Here is a 19,968-nt window from a genome sequence, read left to right on the forward strand (position 1 = left end):
AGCTAGTATCATAGGACTCCAGCGGCTTTATCCACTACAGATCTTTTACTTTAATTTATTGGTTACTTCATAGAATTGCCAAGCACATTATGGTCCTGTGTGTAGTGGAGAAGCACTATCGTCCAACTCTCAAGCAGATGTGCTACAAGAGTCTTTTCATTTCCTTTCTTCAACCCAAAGAATAATGGCACTGCAATATCATGTTGTGAAAAGAGCAATAATTTGATAAACATTGTCTTTCCATTAGATTAGAGCAATTAATCTGATTCTAATTTGGCTGAAACATTATCCTACCAGAGTCCCCAGAGCCCTGTGAATAATCTCTAAACACATTGGCAACGCAGTAGACAAACATTATCTCTGCTCGCACTGTTCTTCCATATGGTCCCTTCCCATGGTGATGGAGGGCACCCTGCTGTTTCAATCAAATAAATGTCAATTATCTGAGATAGATTTTTTGTTCTCGAGCCCGGGCTTGCAGTGCAGCCAGAGTGACTGCGTAGAATGGCCTGCAACTCTCTTCGGCAAATGTGGCTTGCATTTTAGCAAGAGTCATACCTTACCGTCGTGTGCAGCAAGCACGAGTACTCTAAATGTAGGGCTTCCTTTCAGAAGCTCTCTGGTATGCAAGCGTATGCTTGGAGGAGAGGAGAGGACAGAGAGAGACAGAGAGAGTCAGAAACAAAGACAGAGATATAGAAAGACCAAGCAAGAGACAGAGAAAGACTCGATTTTTCAAATATTTTTATGTTTCTTAATCTGGCAGGAAGCAAATAAAATTAAACAAAATAAAAACGAAGAGGGATATTTCTTCACTGTCACAGTCTGAAATGTGTCACTATTCAGACTATCAGACTATTACCTTGCCCTTGTGGCCTCTTGGCACGTCTCAATTTGTAACATCCTTCTTTGCCTGTGGGGATAAGTTGGACATGCATTCCAAAAGCAAAGACCTTCACCTTCACATATAGACATGGGGTGGGGGGTTAGTGATAGCTTTGGTCTCAAGAAGGAAGTGGAGGAAGGAGAAACAGGGAACATTTTTTTCATGGCTGGGGTAGGGTAGGGCCCCACTAGGTGCCAGAGAAATGATGGAGGTATGTTTTTTTTTTTGTTTTTGTTTTTTTTTTTTTGATTTTGTAGCAAGACCTCTGTGAAGGAAGCAGGCAGTGTGGACAGGGGAGATGCTACGGTGCTGTGAAGGCTTTCAGTTCTGTTCCTCTGCAGTGCTCTCTATCTTTAGGGTGTCAATTATAGGGTGTTGGTTTTGTTATCAGACAGGCCCTTGTCTCAAAAGCTTGTAAATTTGCCCAGAGCCCCAAGGGCCTTTGATGACTATATGTCTAGACTAAAAGTACTGGGTCACCCTCCTTGCTGCTGCCTCTGTGACAAGCTGGCTCTGAAAGAAAGGCAGCCCACAGGGATCTGGACTAATTCACTGCGGCAATCTAGCAAATGTTCTCAGAAAGGATTTCAGCTTTTACATTGGCTCTGATCCCGAATCAAGGAGGGAAGCCATTGAATGCTCAGGGCAAAAACCTACAGTGGCATCAGACTCCTTCTGTTTCTGACATGGCTTAATTGGAGACTGTCAGCCTCTGACTTCAAATGTCAAGCCCTGGGTCACCTACTGCATCCAGAGGGCAGGAAGTTCCTGGCTCCAGGGGTAGGGTCTGTGTATCTGCCCTGCTAGCTGGGAAGGAGGAGGATGGGTATTTTGGATCACCTACTGAAGAGAGTGACCAAACACTGTGTCAGGTGGACATGCAATGAGGTGTATGAAGATCAGATGGCGATGAATTACACTGAGGTAACAGGAAATTAACTGACCAGCTTTGGAGGGAGGTGGCTTGGGGTCAGATCCAAGCACTACTTAGTGTATGATTGTGGGTAAATTACTTACACTATAGAACGCTACGTTTCTCTATCTAGGAGGTGAGAATTTACAATAGCTCTCACACCCTGTGTTTGCTGTAGAGACTTAATAAGGTAATGAATGCAAATCATGTAGCAAAATGCTGACAGCTAGTACATGCTCAGTAAAAAATTTCCTTCTATCCTTAAAGAGTAGCAGCGTTGCCTTTGAATTGGTGGGCTTCTGTTCGTTTTTTGAGTAGAAGACTGTCTTATGTGATGCATGTCCCAGTGGTTGTTTTGAGACTCAAGTGAAAAAAAACAAACCTGTGGTATTATAATGAGGACACATCAAAGTGTTAGTGAAATGTATTGCAGAAATAGATCTGTGTCCCTATTGTGTATACCAGGCAAGGGCCTTCTTCAGTGTCCTACCTAGAAACCCCATTTTAAGTTAATTATCTCTTTTAAGACCCAATTTCCCAGCATAAAAGAAAGTGAATTTGTACCCTAAGGAGGATTTGGGGGAATTGTCTGAAATGTCTTTCTTAAAACTCTAATTTTCTCTAATGTCCTTTAAAAAAAAAACCACTTATTTATTTATGGTGGTGGTTGTGGGGTGTGCGTGTGCGTGTGCGTGTGTGTGACCCTCCTGGGGCTGTTGGTCACCAGCTGAGAGGACAAAGGAAGCAGAAATGTGTGTATGTGGGGGGTTGGGGGTGAGGGGGCGCAGGGTTCAGACTGGTGAGTACCAACGGATTGACTTCCAGAATCAGCTTCATCAAGATAGCTCAACTTTATTCGGATTGAAAAAGGGCTATGTAGATCTTGAAGAGTGTAGGTAATTCCAAGATGGATATGAGTTATTGGCTAGGGCAGAGGCCTAGGATGGCCTCATTTACATAAGAAGACATTCCAAGAACCTCTGGGACAGGTTCTTATTGGGATAGAGTAAGTTGAACCTGTAATCTGGCCATAGGCTTATGACTTTCCTCAGAGTGGTTTTTTTTTTGGGTTACAGGTGGGGCTGATTGGGCACAACACAGTAACTCATTATTATACGACAGGAAGGGCTGGGCAAGACCAGCAGCCCTTGCCGGAAGTTTTTTACAGGATCTTCCCCTAGATAAGGTCAGGCACCTATGCTTACAGACACTCTTCAGATCCGATCAGTGGTGAAGAAGACCCACAGAGAAAGGAAGTCCTCCATTTTGCATGGATCTTGGAGAGTTTATCCAGGCATGGTGGAGTGTAACCTTCATAGCAGGCAGAATCTTCCAACATTTAAGTATGTTGGTGCATGTATATTATTCATGTACACACGGAAGTCAAAGGACAGCTTGCAAGGGTCATTCTCTCCTTCTACCATGTGGCTTCTGAGGATCAAAGTCAAGTTGCTGGCCTTGATGGCAAGTGCCTTTATCAGCTGATCCACCTTACTGGCCCTGATGTATCTTTAGTTTTGCCTGCAATGAACTTTGATGCTACATTATTTTCTCTGCTATGCCCATGTATTGTTTTTCCATATGAAATAACATTTCTTGCTAGTGAAATCACTGATTAGATTTTTAGATTTGACAGAAAAATGAGCTCCCCCACCCCAACTCAGAATCATCGCACAGTAAAGCTTTCTCTTTTAGGTCAAGTCTTAGTCCAGTGTAGGTTTGTCTGACCAGTGAAGAACCTTTGGTCAGAGGCGAAGTGAAACACTGAGCTGAGGCTCCTTCCGTCCTTTGGCTTTACTATCTGTATTAGTCTCACAAATCTCTCTTCTGTTTTGTCTTGGTCTACTTTTCTCCTCATCTAACATAAGCCATAGTAGATTGGGGTTATTCTATTCCAATATGATTTCATCTTAACTTGTTATATCAACAAAAATCCTATGTTCAAAGAAGGTCACATCTGAGATCTTGTGGATTAGAATTTGAACATATTTTAAAAATGTTTTAGACTTATTTACCTTATGTGTATGAATGTTTTGCGTCTGTGTATGTACATGCACCACATGTGTTCCTGATTTCCCATAGAAGTCAAAAGAGAGCTTTAGATCTCTTGGGATTGGAGTTATGAGTGGTTGGAGCTACTGTGTATGTGCTGAGATTCGAACCTGGGTCTTCTAGAAGAGCAACAAGTGCTCTTAACTCCAGCCTTCAACATTCTAAGGTTTAGTCGACATTTGCCTATAACTTTGACACCTGGAATATATTGAAATAGGAATACTCTCATCTCTATAAGATTTAAACAGCAAAAAGGTAGGGGGAAGAATATTAAATTAGGTGCCTTTGGGCTTAGAAAGCATTCATGCAAACTGATCAAATGGTTCTCAACCTGTCACAACCCCTTTTGGGGTCCAACAACCCTTACATAGGGGTCACATATCAGGTATCCTGCATATCAGATATTTACATTACAATTCATAACAGTAGCAAAATTACAGTTATGAAGTAGCAATGAAGTAATTTTATTGTTGGAGGTTACCACAACATGAGGAACTGTATTAAAAGGTCACAGCATTAGAAAGATTGAGAACCACTGCTTTAGACAATAATCTCAGTTTTGTTTCTATGTCTTCTAATGTTCTTTCTAGCATTATCATCTTCAAATGACCTAAGTGCTATCTACCCATCTGGTCTGTCTCTATCCTATCAGTCATTCATCCCACCATCCATCCATTCTTCAATCCACCGATTTCCTCATCCAACCAGTAAGCACTCGTTGAGAATCTATATCATTACTAGCACAGAGCCAGTTTCTGGGAATACAGTGATGGATGGGACACAGTCTTTCCCCAGGGCATTTACTAGTTTAATGGATGAGATAGACAAGTAACAAGCATGTAGACTCTACTTTTCCTCTTTTCCTTCTGCAGTACAGCCCTTCAGATAGACGTTTTATTTTTATTTATTTTTTATTTTTTTTTAAAGGAAAACTCATCCGTCCCACTTTTGCCTTCCAGCTTCTTGTTTCTAGAGTAAACATTTTCTAATTTTTTAACTGCTTTCATAGCTTTCTGTTTTCATTCTTTTTAAATTATTTTTGTGGCATTTTTTTTTTTACTCCTCATTCTTTAAACCACGAATAAAGAAGAGCCGTGTACTAATTAGAAAGCAGACTACAGTGGGGTTTTGCTGGGGCCGGGGCTCCACACTGATTTAATCTGGATCAAGATGGGATGTTAAAAATCATGCTGGCATCTGCGATTACATTTAGCTCCTAATTTTATTCTCAACTTACTCAAACACATACACCGAGCTATCATTTATCCTAAGCACTGTGCTGGCAAGGTTACCAGATACCTTTTAGCCAAATGCAGAAATCAAGAGAAGGCTCTCCCTCACACAACCGACAGTCATGCGCTGGGCACTTAGTGAACATATCTCATTTAGTTACTATGCGAACACTGTGAACCATTCAGTGTCTTGTACTTGGGCTGTTGGAGGTCACAGGACTCATCAAAAGTCACAGAAAATAGGCGGGTGGGACTTGTCCCTGGAACTCTTTGATTCTAAACTTCTGCCTTATATTTTCCATGCATCATGGACTCTTTCAAGACCCTTTCTTCAAAGGGAAGAAGAGGGATTGTGAGAGATTTTGCATTGGGCTGCTTCTGCATGAGAGCTGCCATTGAGGAGAAATCGGCTGGCAGATCTGGGACGGGCCCCGTGGGGAGCGTACCTTGATGGAGACGTTAGAGTCCTGTCTAGGCCTCAGCTTTTCCCTTTCAAGATCTCACTTTTATTATTTTGTCAAGGCAAACAGGCTTTGAAGGATAGAATCTCTCTTAACAAAATACAAAAGGGAATGATTTATAAACCACAGCACCAATTTACCATGGGAAATAGAACAGATTTTTAAATCAGGAGCCTTTCTTTAACCAGGCATTCCCTTGTTGTGGGGTCAGTCACTCAGAAGAACAAATAATAATTCAGAAGGTTGCTTGGTGAGCATAGAATTTACTACAAAGAGATTAGGTGTTGCCCAAGGGAAGTCTCCTCAGGCTAATATACCATGGACTTAATCCTTCTCTGCCCTACAGTTATTTCTGCCTAAATTACTGGAATCCATCTTCCAGAATCACAATGTAATTTTCCTTGGTCACTGCGACACTCAGCTACACTGGCAGTGTGACCTCCCAATTCTCTTTAGGCAATATTTCTCTTTTGGAAGCATCTATTTTCTAGCGTCCCATGCGACGTGGCTTCATTGTCGTAACATCCTAAATTATTGTTTACCTTTATTAGTTCACCCTGGAGGTTGCCTGGTCCTTAATGAGGCTTGGACTTTACCTTCCATCCCACACAGAGGCTTGAGTCACACTCGTCAGAGGACCAGAACGTTTGGGGTTTTGGCCTCAGCTGTAAGGATGGGCTCTAATCTAAAAGTTCTCAGCAAAGTCTTATTCATAATCCAGTGCTTGTCTCTGAGCTAGGGAACCAGGCCTGAGCTGTCATGCCATCTCTAAAACTGGAAAGATTAATCCGGAAATCTGTCCAATTCTAATCTGGATAAATGAGACCTATAGGTAAGCTTAGGAGAGGGATACTTATTTTTGAAAAATACCCCCCCCCCGGCAGTGTGTGTGTGTGTGTGTGTGTGTGTGTGTATACATGGGGAGGCCAGTGGTTCATGTTGGTATCTTCTTCAGTTTCTTTACATCTTATTTTTTGAAATAGGGTTTCTCACCAAACCTTGAACTTGCCCTGTGAGCCCCAGGAATCATCTCTCTGCCTCTTCAGGGCAGTGATCAGAGGCACACACCACCATGCCTTTTACATGAGTACTGTCCATAGAACTCATGTCCTTACACTTCTGTGGCAAGCACGTTACCGACTGAGCCATGCGCCAAGCCCCCAAACATCTGCTTTTAAAAGAGAGCCAAGAAAAGAGTGGAGATGCGAAGCAAAGTTATTTGAAGCAACCAACCATTCTTTCACTGTGAGGCCAGAGTTGCTGGGACATGGGTCTGGAATCACTCACTGCACTAACGCCAAAACCCAGGCTACCTTTAGACTTTAACTTAGGCAATAAGTGAAGTCTTTTGTACAGTCTAATTAAATTTAATCTTCCAATTCAAGTAGATAATAAATACAAACAAAAGGTTGGCTTCTCAAATCAATTTCTTATTCACAAACTACCAGAAAAATTCTTTAGATAGCCAGATATATGATATATATATATATATATATATATATATATATATATATATATATATTTCTGTGCACCTCAGAATTCCCTCCTCTTCCTTCTCCCCTCTCTCCCTTTTCCGCTCCCTTGTATCCACTGCTATTCTGTTTCCCTTTAGAAAAGAGCAGGCCTCACAGGGACATCAACCAAACATGGCATAATAAGATGCAATAAGACTAGGCACAAACCCAAGGTTGGACATGGCAATGTTGTTGTGAGTTTGGTCTAATGTTTCTTGTATTATGATTATATGGGTCCCCAAAATTTCATGAGAATCTGCATGTCTGCATTGTAAGACACTGAGGGAACCCTGCCCCAAGCTGGTTTTGATCGGTAAATAAATTTTCCACTGGCCAGTGGCTGGGCAGGGAGACAGAGGCAGGACTTTTAGAATTCCTGGGACCCTGGAAGGAGGAAGAAGGGAGGAGGGAGGAGGGAGGAGCGAGGAAGGAAAGAGAAAGGAGGAAGGAGATTAGCTATGCCCAGAGAAGGAGAATCAAGATGCCATGTCTGAGAGGTGCACAACAGAGAACATAGCCACCATTTAGAAGTCAGGGGAATGCAGCCATTGAGCCATTTTAGACATATAAAAATATAAAGTGTGTTTGTATATGGCTTTCATTCGGTAACCCAGAACACTGGGGCAGTTAGCGAGGAGTGCTGCTGCTGAGATCATTGGAGTAGCTTTAATTGGGTACTGCTGCACAATCCAGTAGGCGGGAAAGGGTCCCATGAAAAGGCAAAAGAGTCAGAGACATCCATACAGTAAGTGAAATTTGTTTAAAGTGTTGTTGAATGATGGGCCCTAAGTTACCTTCCATGCAATCAGTGCAGTTACCATTAATTCAGTTTTTGCTCCCAGAAATAGCAGTGTGGACATTTCTCTGAGCTTTAGACAAGAACTGGCCTCCATGAATATCTGTGTACCAGTAAAATGCATCATTCCCCACAGCCATCCGTTCACAAGCTCCAACATATGATCCTAGACCCCCTTTTGGCATTAATAGTATCTATCCTCAGCCCAACTAGACATCCACACACTGTCAAAGTACTGGTTTGTAGTGAAGTGAAGGGGTCATGCCAGAACGCATTAACATACTGCATCTTTCATAGAAACAATTAGGAAAAAGGCTCTACTGAACAGTGTCCTCTGTGACCTAATTAACCTATGTTTCTTGTGTTGCTGACTCAGAGCACTGGGGGTGGAACCTGGGGCTTGCAGAAGTAAGGCAAGCACTGTTCATCAAGCTACAGCTCAGCCATTCTCATCTTGCTAGAGTTAAATTATCCTTTGGCTATCTGATCTTTATGCTTCATCTTGGCTTTTTAAAAATTAATACTTTTTAAGATGGGGATGAGATACATGTCGATGGAGTTAATTATGTTATTTTTATAATACCCTCTTCTTCATTTTCTCTGCTTTTCTTTATAGACTTCAGTTTGGGTAGCAATGAACACGGTTCAAAAAAACTCATTCACTCATTGATTATTTGCTGAGTTAATGTGTAGAAGTAAACTTGGAGTAATTTTGCAAGTTATTAAAACATCTTCTTTACTCTTTGTATTTAATTAGATCTCAAATTTTTCTCTAAATCCCCATTGCTATCAAAACTTTTAACAGAGAAATGTCATATTATAACTTAGTGACACACCTGAAAGCGCTAGAAAAAATAAGTAGAAATAGCACCTCAAAAGAGTAAATGGCAAGACATAATCAAAATCATGGTAGAAACCAATGAAATAGAGAGAAAGGCAGAAAAGGAAAGAAAGGAAGAAGGAGAGAGAAAGAGAGGAAGGTTAATGAAAGGAAGGATTGATTCTTTCAGAAAATCAAGAAGATTGAAAACTCTTAGCCAAATTAACTAAAAGATTAAGAAAATCCAAATTTTGAAAATTAAAGATGGTGGTGGGGGGATAGGCATTACATCAGACGCCAAGAAATTCAGAGAATGATAAGGGCAGACTTAAAAAAAATCACCATTCTATCAAACCTAAACAAACAAACAAACAAACAAATAAATGTAAAAAATTAGGTGAACATCTGATGTGTGTTACCTACCAAAATTAAATCAAGGTCAAATAAGCAATTTAAACAGACTTACAACTTTTGTAAAGTAGAAGCAATAATTTAAATTCTCCAAATCAGACAAATCCTACGACCAGATGAATCCGGTGCATAGTTCTACCAGACCTTCCAAGAATACAAAGTCAATGTATCTTCATTTGCAAATTGTGTGTGTTGTGTGTGTGTGTGTGTGTGTGTGTGTATGTGTGTGTGTGTAATACTCCTCAAGTTATTTCACAAAATAAAAACTGAAGGAACATTTTACTATTCTTATTATGAGGTTACTATTATCTTGGCACCAAAACACACAAGGATGCAACAAAAAAAGAAAGTTATACATTTCTTATTTACATAGATACAAACATCAACAATAAATCCTACATCCTTTTATGACAAAAGCCCTGGAAAAATTAGGGCTATAGAGAACATTTCTCAACACAATAAAGGACATCAACAGCAAACCCACAAACAACAACAACCTAAATGGAGCATAACTCAAGCAATTCCACAAAAATCAGAAATAAGACAAGGTTGTCTATTCTTTCCATACCTGTTCAGTGTATCACTTAAATTCATATCTAGAGCAAAAGGATAACTGAATGATAACAAAACGCTACAAATAGGAAAGGAAGAAGTCAATGTATCTTCATTTGCAAATTGTGTGTGTGTGTGTATTACATAAGCTTAAAGAGCTTCTACAGTTCATAAGCACTAACAAAGTAGCAGGATAAAAACTAACTCACAAAATCAGTAGCTATTCTATATACAATGACAAGCATATGAAGAAATAAACCCTTAAGCATCACTTTTCATGGTATTTTCAAAAAATAGCAAATATCTTGGGATAACTGAGAAAGCAGGTGAGAGACTTGTATAATAGAAATTCTAACACACTGAAGAAAAAAAAAACTGAAGGAGACCTCAGAGATGGAAAGATCTTCCATGATCATGGATCAGTAGAACTAACATAGTAAAAATAGCCATCCTACCAAAAGCAATTTACAGACTCAGTGCAATCATTATCACAATTTCAACACAAATTACAGAAATTGGAAAAAACATATTTTAACTTCATATAAAATCAAATAAACAAAACAAATCCCCAGGAGTAACTAAAACAATTTTAATAATAAAAGACCTGAGGGAAATATCACCATTCCAGATTTCAAGTTTCACTACACATCTATAAAAACAGCATAATATCGGCATAAAAATTGTCAAATCAATCAATGGAATCAAAATGGAAGAATCAGGCATAATTCCACACACCTATGGATACCTGATTTTTAAGAAAGAAGCTAAAAAGTTCACACAGGTGAAAAGACAGCAACTTCAACAAGTGGTACTGGTAAAACTGGTGGTCTGCATGTAGAAGAATGCAAACAGATGCATATCTATCAGCTTGAACAAAACTCAAGTCTAATTGGATCAAGAACCTCAAAATAGGACCAGACAGCTTGAATCTGAGAAAAGAGAAAGTGGCAAATAAGCTTAAACTCATTGCCACAGGCAAGAACTTACTGGAGAAGACATTGATAGAACAGTCATTAGGACCCACAATTAATAAATGGGACCTTATGAAATTGAAAGGCTTCTGCGTGGCAAAAGATACCATCATTTAGGATAAAGTATAGTCTACATAATGGAGAAAGTTCTTTGCCAATTATATAAATTTTAGAGGGTTAATATCTAAAGTACATTAATAACTAAAAATTGAACATGAAGAAAACAAATAACCCAATTAAAATGGGGTGTAGAACTAAGCAGACAGTTCTCAAAAGAGAAAACACAAATGCTTAAGAAATACTTCAAGAAATGGTCAACATCCTTAGCCATCAGCGAAATGAGAATTAAAACTGCTTTGAGATTTCACCCTACTAGAGTAGAATGGCCAAGATCAATAAAAGAATGACAGCACATACTGGTGAGGATGTGGAATGAGGGGGGGACACTCCTCCACTGCTGGTGGGAGTGCAAACTTGTACAGCCACTAAGGAAATAAGTACAGAGTTTCCTGAGGAGGCTGGAAATTGATCTATCTCAAGAGTCAGCTATATCACTCTTGGGCATGTACGCAAAGAACTCTACATTCTACTACAGAGACAATTAACTATGTTTATTGCTTCCCTATCCATATTAGGTCATTTCCAATTTCTGGTTATTATAAATAGGGAAGCAATAAATGTGATAAATGAGTAATGAAAATGTTGCACAAATAACAATAAAGTATTATTTATCTGTTAAGAGAAATAAAATTATGACGCTCACAGATAAATGTCTATAGCTAAAAATGTCATCCTGATTGAGGTAACCCAGACTCAAAAGACGACTGTATGATTTCTCTTATATGTGGATGTAAGCTTTCAATCCATCAATATACATGGAACAATCCAAATAAAAATAGAAATACAAAGCAAGGGTCCAAGGGAGTCAGAGACTCTCTCAAGGAAAGGGGAATTAAATATATTGTCATGCACAGACAAACAGGAAACTAGACTGGGCAGATTAAATGGGAAGGGGTGTGGAAGTGAAGACTAAAGAAGGAATAGAGAGATGGACAACTAACACTAAAGACCATTTAAAAACCATATGGAAACTTACTAGTGTAGGAACTTCCTAAAATATATACATATATGAAAAGCATCTAAATTGTGTCACCAAATAATCTGGGAGAAAATGCCCCCCAAATAGACATCTTATATCACCAGGTAAAATTTCAAGTCCGAGGAATGGGATAAATCTTATTGCGCCGTTGTTGGCCAAAGGAGCCCCATTGTAACCTGCACACACCACAGACTATTTCCAAGGCTATGAATCACTCCACACCCTGATGGTAAGGCCCGATTGCTGTTGTCAACCATGGAGAAGTTGAGCCACTGCCTAATTAGACACATCATTCCTACTGACTAATATTCATGATACTGAAAGGTACCCTGCAAGCTACTGGAAGATAAAGGTAATTATCAATGTCTCCCAGCTACAAAACCTTTGCTCTACAACTGTGACCTGCCTGTAAGATGTACTAGTACAATATGGGCACACTTGTTATTGGAGTAACCAATCACTTCCTGATCAGATTTAAGGACCACTTTATGGGATGGAATCCAGACCTGATACTGTTTAAGTGGCCAAAACCCTGAAACTCGACAGATCATGGGCTTAGTAGAAAAGCTAATACTCTTATTTTGATGAAGGAACATAGTGATAAAGTGATTTCTAACAGTATTCTGCTATGCCTGTAGATCAGCGCCTACCTTAGAACTTATCAGGGAAACTTCCTCTTGCAGTAGAAAGGGACCTAACACAGAGACCCACAGCTGGACAATGTGCAGAGACTGTGGGACTTTGGAGCACTCGGTCCCAAATGGGATGCCTTTATCCATTCCCTCAAGGCTCAGTGATATATATGCAGAAGAGGAGGTGGGAAGATTGTAAGAGCCAGAGGTGGTGGGTGATTCCAAGGAAACAGTGTTTTCCAGACACAACAGAGCAGATGCACATGTGGCCTCATAGAGACTGTTCCTGCTTCTATGAACCGTTTTGGGGTTTCCATGATTTTGGGTGCTATCACTATTGTCTTCTGTAGGGTAAAACATATGTTATTAAAATGTTTATTTTTGTGTTTTAGATACTTGTTCCTCAGTGTCAAGAGAAGTTACTATGGTAGGTTCTTAACCATATCATGTCAGTGCCCCAAGGCATGAATGATCTTACATAATGAGACTTCTACTATGCTGTCTTGAGACGAATGTGTTCTATGGTCTGTAAATCTTTAACAGAGTTCATTTATGACATTTATGTACTAGAGAATATTTTGGATTCATAATTGTTATAAAGAACAAAGCACATCCTATGTCTGTTACAAAAGTTACAAAAGGAGAGACTTGTTGGGTGTTATAATCTGAGTTCTGTAGTAGTTTTAAGATTCTTTAGGAAGTGATTTGGGTACATTTTGAGTAGATGTCCTCTGAAATCCTAAAGGGCACGATAGTTATCATTGCAACCCATAAGGAGAGCTGCATGATGGTGGGGTTGACTGCTGTAATTTCAGATGCGTTGCTAAAGAAGGTCAGTGTGACGTGGGAAGTTTTAAACTCATCTTCCTCAAAACATGCTTTATTGACCTCTGACTAATTAAGATCTCTATGAATATCTTCCTTGGCTTAAAGGTTTATTTTTTTATCGACCTACTGAGTGTTATGCTCTCTCCACTCCTTAGTTTTTGAAGAGCTGAACCTTCGTTTTTTCATTTTACACAAACATCACTGAAAGTCATTGCATCTTTTTGTTTCTGGCAGTATTGCTAACTACATTTCTCACAGTGGCATTTTGTTCATCATTTTATTAAATTATTTATGCATTAAAATGTTTATTTTAATATGCTTGTTAAAATAACATATTATTAAACTATTTAGTATTATTAAAATATATAACAATATTTTATATTTATATAACATATTCTGATTAGACCCCTCCATACTCTGTTATCTTTCTCAGCATCTCTTGTGCTTCCCCCATCTCTAACAGTATCTTTCCCAGAGTTTTGATTTGGTTTGCTTTTAGTTTAACCAGAGTCATCTTCATGGCCATTGGATTGAAACTATCCATAGGAGCTTGGTGAGGTCCTTAGTGGCTACACAACTGAAGGCAATAGCAGCTCCTCTCCAGGAATCTGTCAGTAGCAAATAGTTCATCTGTGTGAGTCCTCTAGAGTCCCATGTCCTATGGCTGACTGCTGACAGGGCTATTCTTGTATAGACTTAGTGCAGGCATCTGCAGCTACAGTGATTTTATCATCTGATTGGCTATGTCTTGTTCAGACAATAGCATCTCATGGCCCTTATCTCCATTTTCTTACCTTCTTTCTATTCACTCTTCCAAGATGCTTTTGGGCCTTAGATGGTATAAATAAATATCTTGTTTGGGGCTGAGCATGCTGCCCTCATCTATCCTTAGCACCCTGTGTAGCCATGGTCTCCATGTATTTACTAACACGATTCACTCCAAAGAGAGCTTCTCTGATAAAGACTGAGAGTAATATTTGTGTATGGCTATAAATTAATATTTATAAGGCAGTTTAAGGCTAAAAGAACCCATAGTATTTTCTTTATCTTTTCCTCTAGCAATTTCAAATCTTTGATTGATTCGAAGTGATTTTTGTGCAGAGAAAGAAATACAAATCAAGTTTCATTTCCTTTTTTCCATGTGGTTAATCTGCTTTTTCTCCAACGTATGTTTTTAACACTGTGATGGTTTGTATATGCTTGGCCCAGGGAGTGGTTCTATTAGGAGATGTGGCCTTGTTGGAGTAGATGTGTCATAGTTGGCATAGGCTTAAGACCCTCATTCTAGCTGCCTGAAAGTCAATCTTTTTTTTAGAGGCCTGCAGATGAAGATGTAGAACTCTCAGCTCTGCCTGCACCATGCCTGCCTAGATGCTGCCATGCTCTTGCCTTGATGACTGTGGACTGAACCTCTGAACCTATAAGCCAGCCCCAATTAAATGTTGTCCTTATATGAGTTGCTTTGGTCTTGGTGTTTGTTTACAGCATTAAAATCCTAACTAAGACAGACACTGTTTTTGGAAAGTCAGTAGGACATAACCATGTGAGTTTATTGCTGTTTTCTCACTCCATCAGGCTACCTGTTTACATTCAACTATGCTGTTTTGGAGAATATTTTGTCATCTAAACACAGCTGGTATTGTGCTTTCTGCTCCAGGATGCTTTGACTATTCTGGAGCTTTTGTGCTTCCACATAAACAGTAGGAATGTTTCCCTAGTGATGTGGAATGGAATTGGAATTTGATGGAAAAAAATGTTCAAAATATAGACATAGGCAAGAACTTTTGAAAAAGTAACCTAAATCTCAAAAAACAATAGCAAGAATTGACAAATGGTATTGCTTGTACTTAACAGTATTTGATCATCAAGGGAAACAATGAATAGGGTAAAAAAACCACAAAATGAGCGAAAACTCCTTCCCTGCTATACATCTGTCAGGAGATTAATAACCTTAATAACTCAAAAAGTACTAAAACACCCGAAGTCCACCAACTAAACAACTTATCAAGGTAAGTGGAAAGTTCCTTAGGATGATGTATAAATAAATAGATGAAAAATATTTGATAATTTTTAACCATTAAGAAAATGCAAACCAGAAAAGTACGGAGATTTTGTCTCACACCAGGCAGAATGGCTATAATGAAAAGGGCAACATGACCAGCAAACACGACCTATGCTACTGAGGAAGACCTGGGGAATGGAATTCTCATAGAAGTCTAGTAAGAATGTAATATACTGCAGCCACTATGGAAATCAGCATGGAAGTGCTTCAAAAGGCTAAAGGTAAAAAACTACTGGTTTTATTTCTACTAGACAAGCCCTGGTATATACCCAAAGGAGTGAAAATCAGCATGCACAGAGATCTTGTATTGTATTGTGGTACTGTTTACAATAGCCTAGATAGAGAACCAGTCTAGATGCCCACCAACAGATATATTAATAAAGAAAATGTGATACATATGCACAATGGAATTTTATTCAGCTATAAAAAAGAATGAAATTATATTATTTTCAGGAAAATGAATGGGTCTGGAGATGACTGTATTAAGAGAACCAGGTCAGGATCAGTAAGACAGATATTTTTCTTTTTCTATCACATGTGAATCATGTGTGAGCATGCATGTCTTTGTATGTATGTATGCGTGTGTATGTGTGTGTGTGCATGTAGTCAGGAAAAAAGAAAGGGAACTGGTGGGAAGTTCAGGAGAGATTAATGGGGAATAAACATGGTCAAAGTACATGATCTACTTGAATGGAAATGCCCTTATGAATCCCATCAGAATGCATAATACAGTGAGTGTATGCTAATAAAAACCTATAGCAATCAAAATGTTTTTATGGTATAAAAACATATATTTTACTGTAGCTAAGTATTTGTTTATTTAACTGATTACTTCTAGGGACTTCAAATTTGTTAAGACAAGTATTTTTAAATGTTGGAAAATTGTTTAATCTGTAATAGAATCATATATGAATTAAAGTACTAGAAAATGAATATATAATATTGGGTTTTGAATAAACATATTTGAATTTGAAACAATTATATAAGATTGATAATATACATGAATGTTTTTTAGACTTTGAATTTTATACATGCTCCAATCAATAAAGTAAAAGAAAAATGAAATATCAGTTATTAGAATGGCTGCTATATTTTTAAAAGGCCCCCAAAAAAGTGTTATTATGAATGTAAGTGTAGAAGTTGGAAACTCTTGTATACTGTTTGTGGAAAGAAACAATGGTCTAACCACTATAGAAAATGAGAGGCTTTTTAAAAAGTTAAAATAAGACCTTTCACATAATCCAACACGGATGGACTGAAAGCAGAGCCTTGAAGCAGCTTCTGTAAACTATATTTTTAATAACATTTTGCATGACAGCTATGGGCTGAGCAACCCAAATGTCCATCAACAAATGAACAGATAAACTAGGCGTGGCATATCAGTGTCATGTACAGTGAAAGAAAGAAAGTCTGCCTTATGCTACGTCATGAAAAAAATACTTAGGATACTATAATAGATGAAACAAGTCAGTTGTAGAAGAATAAATTTCCTGCATGGAAGATGTGTGGTGTTTTAAAATTTATGGAAGCAAAACATAGAGTGGTGATTGCTGGGATCTGAGAGGAAAGGGGAATGGGCAATGATTCACAATAAACACTGAGCTCCAATTTAGGAGGGTGAAAAGAGATTAATGGTGGAGATGTCTGTACTATGAGAGTACTTAATTCTGTTAACCTATTCCACTGTACATTTGAAGATGGTGTGTGGTTAGTTTTAATTGTCAACTTGATACAATCTAGAATCACCTGGGAAGGGAGAATCTCAGTGAAGGATTATCTGGATTGGGTTAGCCTAGAGGAGCTTGTCTTGATCAATTGAAGTAGGAAGACCTGTCTACTCTGAGTGGCACCATTCCCTAGAAAGGAAGTTCTGACCTGCAGAAGAAGAGAAATCCAGCCAGACACTAGAATAGGTACATTAATCTATTGCTTTCTATTCTTGACTGTGGATGTGAAGTTATCAGTTGCTTCAAGTTCCTGGCACTTTGACTTCTCTTGTGATGAGGAACTACAATCTGGAATTGTGACCCAATCAGCCCTTTCAACCTTATGTTGCATTTGTCAGGTTATTTTATCACAGCAACTGGAAAGGGAACTAACTCTCAAGATGGTAACTATTGTATTTAATGTTTTACAATAACCACAAAATGATAACAAAAGATGAATAGGATGCCCACAGTCAAGAGCACTGTTCATAGCCACTCACTGGAGTTGTTGTTACTCCTCTATTGCTTTTGGCCGAATAAACTCTGGCAAATTTGTTTAGGTGTCTGTGCCAAACTATTCTCACCTCAGTCCTTCTTTGAAACTCAGTGAAATAATTCCTTTGAAATAGCCTTGACAGTGGATAGAATTAAGTAACTGCTCAATGAATGTTGCTTGCTACTTATATCACAAGTTCAATGATGGGAAGATACAGATTTATAGGCTTCATAGATAAGAGCTCCAAAGAATCAATGTAAAAAAGAAAAAAACCCTTATGGTTTATAGGTAACTGGCATTTTCTCCTCTCCTTACATAGTTCATGCTGGCTTCAATGTTCATGAAGCTTCTAGGATGGTCTAGAATTGTGGTCCCGTTGCCTCAGCCTCCTTACTGCTCAGATAACAGGCATACACCATTATACCTGCCCTCATTTTTTTTGTTATTATATTTTTATATCATGCTTGCTGGAATGGAAATAAGGGCCTTCCTTGTACATATTATGAAAGTGCTCTACCACTGAACTACCCTACCAGACATGCTGAATATTTCTCATGTCAAAAAGGGAAGACTTTTGGGAGGTAGCTAAAACAACTGAAGAATTTTTGAAAGGTAAACTAAAGAAGTCAGTTCTTAGGAAAACTAAGAACACAGAGGATGTAGGCTCCCAGTGACTGTGGGGAAGCTCACAGTAACCTCTCCATGTCTGTCTCCTTATTAGTGTGATGGTCTCCTCTGATTTAATATCTGTCTCATTTCCTCACATCTAATAAGTCACTGCTCCTCTTCCTGAATTATCCACAGTGTAGCTTTTTCTTGAACTCCCAATTTGGGCTTCCTTGTAGTAGCAGTGTGTTCCTGAGGAGCTGGCTGCAGAGCCTAAGGAATCTCAGTCAGAGAATCTTCCAGATTTGCTTTCCACAGTGAACTGCCTGTTTTTTCTTCATTTACCCAAATTATTAGATTATTAGAGGTCGATTTTGATGGGAACATTCCTATTTCTTGGCAAGAATTCCATTTGACTTTCTTTTTGGTAGAGCTTTTGGTGTCTGCCATCTTGATGCTCATGGGCCCTGTGGTTTTTATCATCATGTGACCAGTAGCATGCCAATTAGTTGCGACCTGGGTGCTATTTTTTGTTTCATATAAATCAGGATTACTTGGGGGCTCTTTCTTCAGAGAATGTGTTTCTACTTTTAGAATAGTAATTTTATTAGTCACTATTGTAATCTCCAGATTGTTGGATTTTTCCCATTAAAAGTCTGTCAACATTATCTTTTTATGTCTACCTTGCATAGTTCATTCTTAATTCTTTATATCACTTTCTCCTCAAGCTGCTAATTGGTTATTGGGCTTTATTCTGTTAAACAGAGTAAGATAAAGATCTAAAAAGATGCTCAGATCCCCACTGAGGAAAATCACAGTGCCAAGCTTGATTGACAGAAGGTTGGTAAGCTCTGCCATGAGGTAACCTGGTGTTTTTTTTTCTAGCTTTTTAATAATGAATTACACTATTTTAGCTTGGAGGCTTTGGGGGGTACTTACATTTGTGTCTGAATTCTGGGAGGGTGAGGTGGCTGAGTGTGACTGTTAGGTAGAGTGGGTCTCTTGCTCACCGGAGCAGCTGCACCTTTATTCCCAGTCTGTCATGTTGCTTTATGCACTTGCATCCCTTTCCCCTCCCAGTGTCTTAACCTGTAATGTGTCCTTTTCAGTATAAAAATAAACTACATCTGCTTGTTATCTTTTGGCTGAGGTGGAGCCATCTTTCAGGGGAAGGAAACGATTAAAAGTAGTAGAAAGCTATAGCATCAAAGTAAGATGATCTTTTTATGCAAATACCTAGTTTACGGGGGGTTAGCCATCTGCTTTTAATTGAGCTCATAGCCTATTAGCCTCATTGTCTTAGAGAAGACTGACTGGCTAGGTACCTGCCAGAGAGCTCGAAATAAGCAGGGATCCACACGATGTATGTCCGAAGAAATTACTCAAATGAGAAATCGTTCTCCTGCTTTTGCATGGAAGATGGTTCGGAACTCAAGAGCAGCTGCCGGCAGCTTCTGAGACAAACGGTGAAGGATGAACCCACAGGTGTTCATGCAGGAAGACATGGTGCGTTCGTAGCTGCATGCTATTTCTGTTGATTGTGTTATTTCTGTTGATTCTTGTTTATTGTGAGGTGAACTCTGAAGAAGGACGAAGCAAAGGTGAATAAAGCATTCTCCCTCTTACCTCTTTTTTTTGGGGGGGGGCGGAACTACAACTCCATGACTTGCAGAAGAGGATTCTTCATGAGAAAGTCTTCAGTGAGTTTTGGACTTCATGTGCTGGGACACATGAAGTGTCCCACGGTGAGATGCTGGGACAAGGCAGTCAACAGGAAACCAAGCCTCAGGAAGAGGCTGGAGTACTAGGTCCTGTTCAAGCCACGTGCGTTATGCACAGTCTCTCAAATGTTTGGATTGGCAGAAGTAGAGTTATTGGTCTGTTTGCAGAGACATGGCAGTAATGAATCTGTCCCAAATGGGAATGTTTTT

The sequence above is a fragment of the Arvicanthis niloticus genome, chromosome 25 (assembly GCF_011762505.2).
Source record: "Arvicanthis niloticus isolate mArvNil1 chromosome 25, mArvNil1.pat.X, whole genome shotgun sequence".
Classification (NCBI taxonomy): domain Eukaryota; kingdom Metazoa; phylum Chordata; class Mammalia; order Rodentia; family Muridae; genus Arvicanthis; species Arvicanthis niloticus.